The 13,411-nt window shown below is 35.2% G+C and overlaps 1 protein-coding gene across 2 annotated transcripts in view; it reads right to left on the minus strand.

Annotated features, from left to right (window-relative positions):
- LOC111595794 (leucine-rich repeat and fibronectin type-III domain-containing protein 3) overlaps window positions 1-13,411 on the minus strand; it is a 156,285-nt gene that overhangs the window by 104,644 nt on the left and 38,230 nt on the right. The window lies entirely within an intron of this gene.

Raw genomic sequence — 13,411 nt, forward strand, 5'->3', positions numbered from 1 at the left:
CATTCATTCAGGCAATTCGATATGTGTTGGCCAGCATGAGCTGAGTATGTCGACGGGGTTTTAATGAATAAGAGTTCGATGATGGAAACAAAGTTGCCTCATACATGGTTGATAGTAGAGTTGGTTTTCGCTTTACAGTTCCTGCATGCATTGAGGTATCGCAGCAAAAGCTGATGTAGACCACTAGTTAGACTGATTCATAGATATGTATAACAGCTTGTTTAAGACGACTATGTCTCAGCTGGCACTAGAACACTTATTCGCCTTCTGCCAACTGCTCTTGCGTCTTTCTGTGTTTATCTCTGGCTTCAAATCAAATTATATTTAAAGGATCAAAATTGTGATTGAATTGTGCTTCTATTGCCTGCAGCTAGTTCAGTTTGATATTAGTGCAGTGGCTGCTTGGCTCGAGACAGTGCGTGTGGTCGATGGGACGATGGTTCGATGCCTGACGTCGTAGGCAAGCTTTTCGTGATTGATTGTAAGATTCTCCTAAGCTTACAATTTCAAATTTATATATATAAATAAGAATTAAAAAACAAATTCATCATTAAATTATTCATTCATTAACTTATTGAATTTGAACAACGAAAAATATTTCCGCGCTTCAAGTGCGCCTCACTTAAATTGTCACTTTACTTTGTTTGTTTTACAATATTTGTAATATTGACGCTCTTAACATTTGACAGCTGCTTCAGCCAGCTAGTTAAACTTAAAATATGATTAATAAATAAACATATTTTTTAAATGCTCTCAGTTCAGTTGTCTTATTTAAAACCAACCGAGTGCAGGCAAAACATTTGCATATTCATGCAAAACCGCACTTGAAATTTAATTAAAAATTAAAATGAGCAAAGCTGAGAAGCCACAACAAATACACAGTCAAAAACACACTCACACTCGCACTAACAAGCACAACATAAGGCCAAAGCAATGCAGAATTTTTAAACAAAAAAAAGGGCATAAAAAATACAACGAGCTGCATGCACTTTATGGCTTTTTGCACAGCCCCGCCACCCGCATATGCCCACCGGCCCACCCTCAATCCCGCTGGCAGCAGCTCTGCAGCGCCAAGTGCTCCTATACGAGCAACCAAATGCGCCCCGTGCGCGCACAGCGTCAATTACACGGGGGCCCAGTCATAAAAATAAAGAGCAAATAAATACACTTAAAACGGCAAACGAGTCGGTTAGTTGGTTGGGTCACATTGGTCAGCAGGTAGCACGGTGCACAGTGGCACAAAAGCGCATAAATATGTGAGCGAAAAATAAAGAATTTAATTTGATAATGTGAAATTGTGGCAGAAGTGGAAAGAGCGAGAGGAAGGGAGAGGGTAAGCTAGATAGAGAAAGAGATAAATATAGAGGCAGATAGAGATATAAATAGAAGAAGATGCAAAAAGGAAGAAAGAACGAATGAGAGAAATTTTATTAATGAAATAGAGACAGAAGAGAGCTCATAAAAGAGAGAGAGAGAGAGAGAGAGAGATGTGAGAGAGAGAGAGAGAGAGACTGATGTGAGAGAGTGAGAATAGATATAGAGAAAGAGAGAGAAACAGAGAAAGAAGGATATTTTAAGTAGAGGAAGATATAATAACTACAAATAAGGAGTAAGGCAGTCCCGACAAACATTGATCTCTATCAGAAGAGAAGAGAAACAGAAGAAGGGAATAAGAAGAGAAAATAACTAGAAAAATTGAGGAAGAAAGACAGAGTAAAGCAGAGGCACAAACAGATAATAGAAGAACACATAGAGATAGAGGCAGAGACAGAAGAGAATTTGCATTCTCTTGTTACAGAGAAGGAAATATTACAAGTTATTAAATTTATAGACAGAGGAAATCATTCAGTAAGATTTTGTATTTTTGCTGAACTTTAAAAATATATAAAATTATTTATTGCATATTAATTAATTAAATTTTTAACTCTTTAATTTTTTATGTGATACTAAACCTTTTCAGTTATCTCGAAATTAATGAATCCTATCAAAACTCCAAAGAAGCTCTTGCCATTCAGGCTATGCTTTGATTATAAATTAAATTAAATGTATCTATTTGACAGCATAATTCTAATCCGCTAAAAGATTTTTCAGCTATTTATAAAAATAAAAAAAATTTAAAAAAAAATTATTTCACGCACTTCTTTCCACATTTCGTACCACTGTGTCTTTGGCATGCTGTTGCTCTTGGTTTTTTCTTCGCCGTTCACCCGCTTGGCATTAATCAAGCCATTTAAATGGACATTTCTCGCTATGAGTACGGTGCGTGTGCGTGGACTTGGGCGTGGGCGTGGGCGTGGCAGTTGTGAGTCCAGAGTAATTACAATTACACCTGTCCGCTTTTGGAGAGCGCGTGCCGTGGCACTTAATTATAATTAAGCGCCAGTCAAAAGTTGACTTTTATTAAATTTTATTTATAATGCTTTAAATGCCATTAAGAAGCTGTCGCCAGCCAACCTCATGATCATCAACAACAGCCCTGCAGCATAATCATAATCATTATCATTATCATTGTCATCATCATTAGGCAGCAAGCGGAAATGCTGGCAATATCCTCTAATGTGTTGACGGCTTTTGCTTGGCCTCCATTTATTTATTTTTTTTCTCCGTTTTCTATCTTTTTTTTTTGTTTTTTTAGAATTTCTTGTCTTTTGATTTGTTGGCAATTTATTTTTGTCATCGCCGTTTTGATTAGATTTCGTCAAAATCGAACCCCAGCAATTTGGACTGCGGCAGTGACACTGACGTTTATCACGACTTGAACGACATGGACATGGTTCTACTGTACAGCTCCCCTGCCTTCCCATGGCACGATTTGTCATCGACTCGCAGACACCATTAAATCGTGTCAGACCCAAAGAACGACAAAAAAAAATAAACAGATATTGACTTTTTATGTGGACTACGTGAAAGTGTGCGAAAGTAGCCACAGAATGGGTACAGAAAAATGTATTCCATTTCATACCCTAACAGAGTGTGGCTTCGTTAAACAGCGAGAGAGTGCAAGGGAAATAGGGTTACTGACTCCCTCTCAGTACAGCAGAGATTCGTTATATGTGCAGCTGCTTATATACATAAATAAATATTGGTCATTTGGCGAAATATTTAAAGAAGTGGACAGACAAACACTTCGATTGCAGATCAGAGACGTTTCAGCAAGACTCTACTGCATCTGACAAAATTATGCACTCGCTGAGTATGGCTGCAAAACAAAGGTACGAACTTCATGGCTCTTAAACTCTCCAGACACTCAAGCAAGGGATTATTATCTCTTGGCAATTTTGGACAGCAAAGTCTGAAGTCTGAAGACGCTGAGGCATGCCACATGCCGATTTCTTTCTTGACCATTCCAAACTCTTGCTCTGCTTTGCATTCCCCAACTCCAATTTTCAAGTCCACGTCTTCTATCCAAAAAGAGCATTTGCTATTCGATGCTTCATTTGCAGTATTTTATTGCAACTTTTATTTTCTTGGCAATATACATATGTCGCTATCGGTACAGGCTTAAAGCGTGCACATTCCACTTTTTTGCCAGTTCATAAATAATCAATCATTATGCTCCTGGGAGTCCATTCAACGAGTAAAGAAAAATCATAAACAAAATGCGAAAAAAAACCTAAAATATTTCACATATTCATTGTATTCCTATACAATATATTTATATATATATATTTATATATATATATTTATTTGTTTCAGCTTTTGTTATGCCGCGCCTATTAGCACAGTTTTGGTCATATAAAATACAATATTTAATTTATTTTTATTTTTTAAGTATTTTGTTTTTACTGCAAAATCTATTTGCACGTTCAATATGTGTCAACGTGTCGAATCCAATGACAACATTTTATTTCCGCATTTTATTTTATTTATTTTTTTAAATATTTTTCTTTTTAGCAAACTTAAAAAGTCAGCATAAAAAACTCTTAAATGAATTTTATTCGCGACATTTAAAATTTTATTGTTGCTTTGGTAAATAAAGTTAAAAACTTAACAAAAAAATGTGTGCATGGAGTTAACAGACCATTTTATGTTAACAGAGCTTGGGCTGTTAAAGCGCAGCTGAAGAGGTAAGCGAAGTATGTGAATTTGTGCGACAACGATAATCTGATAATTGAACTATATAACAGAGCTTAAGACGTTAACAGAGCTACATATGTTAAGTAACGAACAAAATTAAATTGAATGAGATGTATAAAGTAATCTTATAGTAACATCTTTCAATGTTATTAAGCAGATGAAGCGGTAAGTCATGGATATATAGGTGTGATAATTGAACTATATAATTAGGCATATTATTAACATAGCATAAGATTTAATATATAAATATTTTAATAAAAAAATAAATATTGCTTTTATTTGAATTAAAATTTACATATTAAGAATTTCGAAATATGAATAACTCAAATTCTATTGGTTGCCAAAAGTATGCAAAGCAAGTTATGCAGTCAAGGAATTTGTGTAAAGGTGACTGTGGCTGGCAAAATGTTTGCTCAGTAAGACAGAAAATACTTAAATATTGATGTTGTTAAAGCCTAAAAGGATAACTGAAAGAATTTACACAAAAAGCTAAAGATGGGCCGAGGTAAAGGATGACAATGTGAACATGAAAGCCAAATGAAAGAAATGTCAACAGCCTAGGAGATGCACTATAAGCAAAGATTAAACCAAATATGAGTTGGAAAAATAGAAATAAAAAAAATAGAAAAGACTTGGAGAAATAAAAAGAATTTACTAAGGTATAGAAAGAATGACCGCTTAGCACATACCCTGTAAGGTGAGACTAACCAGAATTGACTGGAAACGAACTTGTTGACGATGGAGTGAAGCGAGTCAGCTCGTCTGTTCAAGTAAACAAACTATGAGGTGTAAGAGCAGAGAGTACAGACTTCTTATAGCCAAGCCAACATACCCTCTCTGCAAGCTATTTACACTACATTAAAGCACAAGTTACAAGTACTTAAGCATATCAATCAATTAAAATTTCATATGTATATAAGCTATAACAAAAGACTTAGATAAATAGCTAGAATTCATGAAATTTCTTTACCTTCGGTAAGCTAATATTATTTAAGGCAAACGCCTTTAAGCAGTTCTTACTTAATAACAGCAACATTCTATGGAGTATTTCATCATTGTATATTTTTCGTTTGCTTTTTTTTATCAATATTTTTCATAAATAAAACGACTGACAAATGCTTGCCCGCAGGCAGACATTGGATTTGTCGACTGACTTCAACTGATTTGCTGGCAAGACTGCAGGAAACATGAAAACACACACACACACACACACACTCGTACATAAGCTAAATGTTTAGGAAATGGCAAAGCAGCAGATGCCGGATGCATTTGCTGTGACGTTCTTTTGCACATATACACAAATATTACACATACGCACTGTGACACCGAGTCGAGTTCTGGCAGTCGCGCTCGTCTCATCAGCAGAGTGAGAGAGATAGACAGAGAGAGAGAGGGCAAGCTGCTGCAGCTCAGCTCAGTTCAGTTCAGTGCACTTCGCATCGCCTCTGGCTGCACGTATTTTGGACACAACTGCAACAAGCAGCAACAGCAGCAGCGACTCCAACTCGACTGATTTTCTTCCGATTTTCATTGCTGAAATGGTGTTGCACTTTAATTTGATTTCAATTTACCCTATGCAGCTGACTTCCCGTTATTTGCTCTATAAACATTTGCCATTGTTATTTTTCGATTTTTGGCTTCAGCGTGTTTGTTCTGATTGCTTTGACTGTGTCTGTGCGTCTGTGTGTGCTTGTTAAATTTTGTTTTCGATTTGTTTGAGTTTTGGTTTGCGCCAGAAACAAAAGCGCAACTAATTCACGACTAAATTGTTTTACTTTTTCGATTTGCTGCATGCACTTTGTTCAATTAATTTCGAGTGTCAAATGACATGGAAACTAAGGAGTAAATATAGTTGAACTAATTTGAATGTTTTGCTACTGACTGATAGGGAGTGAAATACCCTGTATGCTGATCTCATGTGAAGTTGTGCTAGTAAACGTAGAGATACTTCTTTTATGTTTAGACTTCTGCATTTCATCTACTATATATAATAGTAGCTATCTTTATCCCAGGTAATTGAAGTTGATGCAAGGTCTCTACAATGGGCTTCATTGCCGTGTTAAATAATGGGCATAGGTTCTTAAACATTATTATTTATTTATTATTTATTAAACATTTTTGTTTCGATATTTGTTATCAATAGTTAACGTTCTGTTTAATGTATCGATATATGCCATATTCTTGACTTTCAGCTCTTGATCTTATCTAGAATTCTTTAAGTGCGTCATACGACCAAATGACTCATGTGAAGGCTTGCCTACACAGATAAGGGCAGTGGTAGCTTCTTCTTGCAGCTACTACTACTGATCGATAATTATCGATAATTTTGTTTACTCTTATTATAATTTTTGTCAATATATAATTGGACACATATAAATTCTTTAGCCTTATCAATTCATCTATTAGCAAGCGAGTTTCACTCAGTTGGCTAGCTTTGTCCACTAAGGGCTATTTCTCATTTACAGGGTATACTTACTAAATTAGTTGATTTGCATGAGACTCTATTTGATTTCACTCTTGAGCAGTCACTTTATAAAATCTAGCCATCAATTCGCTCGATGCACATTTTATGTGAATTTCTTTTCACGTTTTTATCTATTTATACAGAAATATATATATTACGCATACGCAGCGTTGTCTGCACTTGAACAACGATTTTTTTGTGACTTGGCTTACGTAGCGTGCTGAGCAAAATATGTTTTAAGATGGCTAGCAACAAGAAATAAAACTGTCAAAACGTAAAACACAAATAAATAAATGCCAGCATACATTTCGCAGCCAGTTGTCAACAGAGACAGAGAGGGAGAGAGAGAGAGAGCGAGTAAAATAACAAACGATGCAGGAAGGAAATTATGGAAGCCACAAAAAACTTGCACACAAACCCCAAATATAAGCTATATACATAAATACACACACATATATATATTCATGTGTGTGTGTGTATGTTGTGGTTGCTCTTGTTGCATGACTGTGCGAATTCCTCTCGGCTTTTGTCTAGCGCGCATCGCATTTTATAATGTGCATATTTTATAACATGCTTATGCGTTTCCTCTAAAAACCTCTAAAATGGCGCACAATTTTTTCACCGCTTGGCAAAAGAGCCAAGAAAGAAAAAGTCAGAAACCTGCAAATAATGCAACAAGTCTGCCTGTCACAGAATATTTTGTATTATTTAATAAACACTTTTGGCACAGCGATCTGCGAACTTGACTTTTTGCTTATATATATATCTATAATGCAAAATATTAAAAAGTTATATATATATATGTATATATATATATATATCGGCTGCTTTATAGCGAATAAAATAGTTCAAGTCTTAAAGGCGTTTTATAAAACTCTCTTATAACCGGCGATTAAATATTATCTTATAAATAAACTGAACAACTATAAAATAAGAATTAACAAAATTTGTACTGTATTATATTACTTATTTAATGATTTCCTGATTCCATTTTGAATAGCCAAATAATAAACGGACTTTCTGAATCTGTTCTCATTCTCATAAATATTCGTTCCATGACTCCAAAAATAAAATTAAAACCAAACACAAAGCTATTAAAAAACGAATACACAAACTTAAAAACAGAAAGTCTTCAAAAAAGGAAAAACTGACGTAAAATATATTCACAACTTTTTACACACACACAAACAGTTAACGAATATTGGCATCGATTCAGAGCTGCCTTAGAGTCAACGTCTTGAACATTTCACTATTTATATATAAATAGCAATCACCAAAGGGCTGCACCTAGCTCTTAGCTGCAAGCCCTTAAGCTATACTTTATGTTGTAGTCGCTTGTCTAAAGTTTCTCTGACTTGTGCCTGACAAAGAAAACTCAACACTCAGGCTGTGCTGGCCAGAGGAACTTTTCAACGGCAAGTTGCTGGACACCAAAAACGTCGCTAGAAAAGAAAAGCTACAAAAGTCCGACTAAAATAAATGGGAAACAAAAACGGGTTGGAAAACTTGTACAACTGTCATAGGAAATTTTCATATTTTATTGCGCCGGTTCGGATGACAAATTTCGTCTAGAGTTTGGCTCTCTCCCTCTCTCTCTCAGTAAAAAAGATTTTATTAACTAATCTGTCATTTTGGCTAGCAAGACGACGACGACGACGACGACTTTTTCAAATGCACAGCTCGCCCGCATGCAAAGTGCAATTTCCGCCGGAAATGTGACACCACCGACGGATTTTGTAATCTAATTTTAATGATTTTGCTTTCGCTGCAGTTCCTGCCCTGCAAACGGCTTCCTCTTCGAGGCCAAGTGCCCGGGTTGGATAATGCGTTCCAGATTCGATTTGCTCCAGCGCCAGCAAATTTAGCAGCTAACCCAATTTGACGTTGATTTTCCTCGAGCAACAGCAAAAGCAGCAGCAGCAGTAGCGTCTCCTTTGACTCCTCCTTCTGTTTGTGTTTGTCCTTAAGAAATTGCAAGTTCCCAAAAATATTCAATTAACAAATTTTTTCGCCTGTCTTCCTTCTGCATGTGACAAAACGCCATTTGGAAACTTTTCTATTCTATTTTTATTTTTGTTTGTGTATACCCTGTAGCAATTGGAAGTGGTTAAGTTTGTATATTCTTTGGGACAGGTGTTTGTAACTGAGGCAAGTTGCCTACTAAGCCATGAAGTACATTAAAGTTCAGAATTTCATCCTTCTTTCTTATACTTCAGTCTTCAGTCTGCTTATCGATATTTTGTATACTCCTCTGTTCTGACCTTTCATCCATTTGTTCATCTGTCTCGAAAACAAAAACAGCAAAGGATATGTCTAAGACCCCAACTCTCTCATACCATAAGCCAAAGTAGCTAATAATAATGTTATCGATATTTGCTACTGCACATATATATCAAATCGATAACAATCGATTTTAAGACATGATTATTTATGGCATAACTGGAATACAACTAGAGTTGGAGTTGGTTTTTGAAACAATATTTCCTTGTAAGAAAAAGAGACAAAAGAAGAAGCAGCAAAAGAAAAAGTTTGTTGAGTCTGTTGGGTATTTGCTAGTCTGTCACATCCCATCGTATTATTCTCACTTGCTTCATCCTCCGCTACACAGACGCTAATGACGTCAGTGGCCTGGTTTTCGTCTCCTAGTTATATTCTCTTATGCCCTGCCCAGCCAAGTCTCGCCAAAGCAAATTAGCTGCGAAAGTTTGGATGGGCGTGGCTGGACTGAGGCGTCAAGTTGACATCTGTGTTCAAAATTAAAAATTGGAGCAGCCGTCGAAAGGAGCGTAAAGCAGCATCTACAAAACCTGGTGTCAAAGACGTTAAACTGAAAGCTGATTAATGAATAAAAGCTGTGCAAAAGGCGGAGTTTAACAGCCGCACAAGAGTTTTTGTTTACCTGTCTGCGTGAGAGTGTGCGGGTGCGGATGTGTGTGTGCGTGTGTATATATGTGACTAATTAAAGCAATTATACAAACAGATGAAGCACACAGAAAGTTAAAAATGCGGGCGCCACGTGAGCAGTTTGAAGAGCGTAATCTTAGTAAATAAATTGAAGAGAGCTGCCAAGTCGTTTGTTAAGTTTTAACATGTAGTTAAAGTAAAGGTTACTTGTAGTTATGGCAATGATTTCCATAGTTTCGAACCAGCTTAATAACAAATATTTTCCCCACTTTTTCTCGCTTTTCCTCAGCTTCAGCATAAGCGCTTCAGAACTTTTCCCAAATTGCAGTTCAATGACTTTCATAATGAGCCGAGTTATTAATGAAATTCAAGTGAAAATCAGCGTCGCCTGCAAATTTCGCTCATCAAATTTCAGCTGATAGCAAATATTGTTGCATCAGGTAAACTCTTTTAGTGCAACTGAATTATCAATAATTTGTTAGGCAATTTTGAAATGCGTTAAAATTTTCACAAAACTGAATCAACGCATGTTCAAATTTTAACAGCTAAATTCAGCTATTGCGACTGATATCGAATATTGAATGCCCTTTAAGCTAATCTGAAGCATATGACAACAAATTTGTTAAAAATATCAAAATAAATAAAACTATTTAAAATAAATTTGATAATGAATATTATTGGTAAACGAAAATAAATTTTACAAAGTTATGCCAGAACAAAATATATTGAAAATTATTGTAAGTTCTGGAAAACATTGTCAATTATTAGTTTTTTTTAAATATTATAATTTATATATTATACAAATTATATAAAATTCATCTTTTAGCAAAAAATGTTTATATTATATTCTATATATGTATACATATTTTTATATAACTTAATATATATACGTGGTCTGTTATAAAAGCTTTTTATTCCAAAAATAAATTATTTATTCATGAATATTTATGTTGCGAATTAACAATGAATCGAAGCACACAAAAATTATTTTTATGTTACTTTGTTCAACCTAGAATTCTTAAGCAGACTTCATTTTACTTTGATCAAGAATATTAATACTTCAAGTTCTTATCGCACTGCTGAACAATATCTAAATTCACATTTGCCCTATAAAATATTTTACAAGCTTCCAAGAGCCTACGAAAGAGTATCAAAAATTCATCAAACGATAATGCTATGCATTTTCTTTGGCATAGTTAAGAGATAGCATGTGTGAGAGAGATAGAGAAGGGGGTGAACCGGAGAGGGACAGAGCGTCTGCATTTGGCACTAATGAGTTTTACCATATTCGTTGCTGTTTGCGTTTTGGTCAAATAGTTTGCCATGGTTTCGGCTGATGCTGCTGTTACCATCGCTTAGGGGCTTGGGGCCAAAGGGGCTGCGTTGCCATCATAACCAATTTCAGCGGCGAGAAATGAAAATTCCTTGTTTTCCATTTCAATTTTTTTCGCTTTGTCTAATTACAAAATATCGCGTGGTCTGTGCGAACAGCGAGGCAAAACGCAGCAATTGATGTTGATTAGCGACGGGCAGCATTATGGCTGCCTTTGGGGTTGCTCTGGCCCGCTCACGCCCAGCGAACAAAATTTGCAATTTATGCCACAATTGTGCAGCCTGCGCCCTGAACGTGGCTTCCTTTCCCATTTGATTTATTAGGCGTCTGATTTGATTTTTCAATTGCTGTTAGGCCACATCAAAAACGAAATTTGGTTCATTTAACGTTTAATAAACAGGGTTGCCAAGTAACATGTTCTTCAATACACACCTATTGAATTTTGAGTGAGGAGCGTAAATAAAAGGTTAGATAGAGGAACAGAGTTTGGTTGAGCGCGAATGAAATGACTGAAACTTTTGACTTATAGTTATAAGTCAGTTACATCGATAACACTTTTTTATATTTATCTATATATATATTATACCATTCATATAAATTGACATATCGCTGAATGGCTGAATAATAATTGTAAATCCAGAACAGGATTAATTCTTTAATATTTATCGATTTATCGATTTATTATATATTTGATCATTTTCTAGTCCAAGAAAACTTATAATCAGCAAAAATGAACATGAAATAGTTACTGAATGACTTATAATGACATAGATAATATGTGTACAGTTTGCATATACGCAAAATGGATCGATATATCGATAAACGATTTAATTCTTGAAAACTATGTATAGTGGCTCAAGTTTTCATTGGTATACATACCTAAGACACCACGACTACAGGTTGGCTTTAGGCTATAAATAACGTTTATCGATAAACGATATATTTTTTAAAAAGAGAAAGAGGCGTAAAATATTACAAAATTGTATAAGTGATTTGCTTGAGTGAATAGGTGTTGTTATAACGAATAATGATTAATCGATTAATCGATTATGTCAAAAGCAATCCAAATTGCTATATGGACCTATTAGCTATAACTTAATTGCTTATTGAAATGATAATGATATCATTTACAAATTATCCACAGTCTAATATGCCCACGTTATACCCTATAAAAATACGCACTCAAAAGATTGCAGAGTATTGGAGTGCATTGCGAAGCAGGTTTCAATTGCATATACTTTGTATTTGATTTAAATAAACTGCAATTGCCATTTGCTGCTTTGTATCGTTATTCACTCGATCAAATTTGAAAAGTGCTCAAGCCAATTGAATGCAAAGCTTTGTTTGTGTGTGTGTGTATTGTGCTAGAAGCCTGGGCAGCATTTCATCTATTTACAGAGTCTATCTGTGTTTCACAATCAGCAAACCTTACCTGCCATTGCCAATGCCATTGGCATTGGCTTTCGGTTCTTGCCCCTCAAGCCGCTTTCCACTTGACAGCACAGCGAATGCAACACAAAGATTTTCTCTAATAAAGAAATCGTTGTGAAGGACGCGCAATATTTCTAATGGCAACATCTAGCAAGATAGATAGACAAAGAGAGAAAGCGAGAGTGAGAGAGAAAGAGCGTTAGTAAGAGAGTGAGTGGGGGTCAGGCAGGGCGCCAGGCCAATTCAATTGGAAAATGTTCAAAGGATATGAGGTGTCAACCGATGAAGATGTGCCCGAGATTCTGCACCTGAGAACGGACAACCGGACAGCCATTGCATTGACAGCGTCATCTTTCCATTGCAGTTGAGGCAGGAGCCAAGCGAAACTCTTGAGAAACTAGCAAAAGCCAAAGCAACTATCAAGAGTTGCTTCACTTTTTACGAGGCACGTACAGCAGGTACAAATGCAATTCAGGTAGCAATAAAAAATATATAATTAAAGTTGCTTATTAATTGCAGATTGCAGTGCGTCTTTTATGAATTCAAATTACTTTTTTAATTATCAAATTTATCAGAAAATATAAGATAAAAAAAATAAATTCTTTTTTATATATATAAGAGAAAAGTAGACAGATAGATAGAGAGAGTCTGCTTCAATACTTTGGAAATTTTTGAGAAATAAATTTCAGATTAAATAATTTAGAAATGTATTTTAAGAGAACAATTGACATTTAATCAATGTTCACATTCAGAATATTCACAAAACAATCATTTTAGGTATTCATTAGACAGAATTTAGGCAAATGTATTTTTAAGAAACTAAACACAAGCAAAGGAAAAAGATTTATTTTTTTTTAATATTTTCACAAATTGCTTTATTTATTTTCAAATTTTTTATATGAAATATTTTTAGCATTAGAATTTCAGGTCACATATACTTCATATGAGGTTTCATGCTTGTTATTACTTGGTCTTGTTTTTCATGCGCATAGAAGAACAATATCAAGTATACGTCGCCTTAAATTCCACAATAATTTCCCACTATTTTCAACTATGTAATTAAAATGCCTCGAAGACAAATTCATTTCCAATCAGAGCAGATCCCAAATCGATGACCTCAAAAACGTGCAACGTCAACCGCAACGAGTGTAAAAATGGAAAGCGTATTAATCATACGCGCTGTCGAACAACTTAAAAGTGCC

This window comes from Drosophila hydei, unplaced genomic scaffold (genome assembly GCF_003285905.1).
Source record: "Drosophila hydei strain 15085-1641.00,03,60 unplaced genomic scaffold, DhydRS2 tig00000172-arrow-pilon, whole genome shotgun sequence".
Lineage (NCBI taxonomy): Eukaryota > Metazoa > Arthropoda > Insecta > Diptera > Drosophilidae > Drosophila > Drosophila hydei.